Below are 604 nucleotides of genomic sequence, written 5' to 3' on the forward strand. Positions count from 1 at the left end.
CCTGGCTGCTTGCTCTTTTATTGCTTTTGAGGACATGGGGCTGTCTGTGATTTTTAAGGAACTGTATGTTAAACATTTTCTAATTTCCATTTTGAGTCTTGTCTAAAATGTGTGAGAGTAGTGGAGATATTGGGATTTGGTTTAGAAATCCCAGAAACACCACATCCAGATGTTGTATATTTTCTACTTTATAATTTCATATCCTATGAAGGTTTCAATTGTGATTCTACAGGAATTCATACTCAAAAATTTTATCAGAACACTAAGCATCTGCCCCATATAATAAAACCTAATGTTATTTTACTTCAAAATTTTAAGTTTTTTGGTATGTATTAAGGCTAATACTGTAAACACTCTGTGCCTAATTCCTAAACTGTATTATGATTTAATGTATCTACTTTCTACATTTAAAACATGTACTTTGCCATTGAGGAAGTTAGAACATTGCTGAGCATGTATTAAATTCCCATTTGCTTCCTGATTTTTAAATAGTTATCATTTTATAATTTTCTCTTGTTTAGTTTGAAGCTTACTAGGACTGTGTCATTGATATGTATGTGTGTGTGTGTGTGTGTGTGTGTATATATATATACACACACAATTA

Source organism: Macaca thibetana, chromosome 12 (genome assembly GCF_024542745.1).
Source record: "Macaca thibetana thibetana isolate TM-01 chromosome 12, ASM2454274v1, whole genome shotgun sequence".
In the NCBI taxonomy this organism is placed as follows: Eukaryota; Metazoa; Chordata; class Mammalia; order Primates; family Cercopithecidae; genus Macaca; species Macaca thibetana.